The following is a 217-nucleotide window of genomic DNA, read 5'->3' as shown; positions in this document are numbered from 1 at the left end:
GGCCCTTCCCTTTTGGGCCGGTTGTGGGCGAGGAGGGATTCGAACCCCCGACACCGTGGTTCGTAGCCACGTGCTCTAATCCTCTGAGCTACAGGCCCCACCCCGTCTACACTGGATCTGTTCCCGGGAGTACCTTCAAAAAGGAACCTTTCCTCTCCTCAGCCATTTCGGGTTAAGAAGATGTGAAAGCGCTTTTCTCTCTAGAAGAACAGTGCGT

The 217-nt window shown here is 55.3% G+C and overlaps 1 non-coding gene across 1 annotated transcript; it reads right to left on the bottom strand.

Annotated features, from left to right (window-relative positions):
• Positions 1–24: 24 nt before the first annotated feature.
• TRNAR-ACG lies at positions 25–98 on the bottom strand. Its single transcript has one exon. It is a non-coding gene; the product is annotated as a tRNA-Arg (tRNA).
• Positions 99–217: the final 119 nt, after the last annotated feature.

This window comes from Dendrobium catenatum, unplaced genomic scaffold, assembly GCF_001605985.2.
Source record: "Dendrobium catenatum unplaced genomic scaffold, ASM160598v2 original_scaffold_148249, whole genome shotgun sequence".
NCBI lineage: Eukaryota > Viridiplantae > Streptophyta > Magnoliopsida > Asparagales > Orchidaceae > Dendrobium > Dendrobium catenatum.
This window is presented reverse-complemented; position numbering and strand designations above follow the sequence as displayed.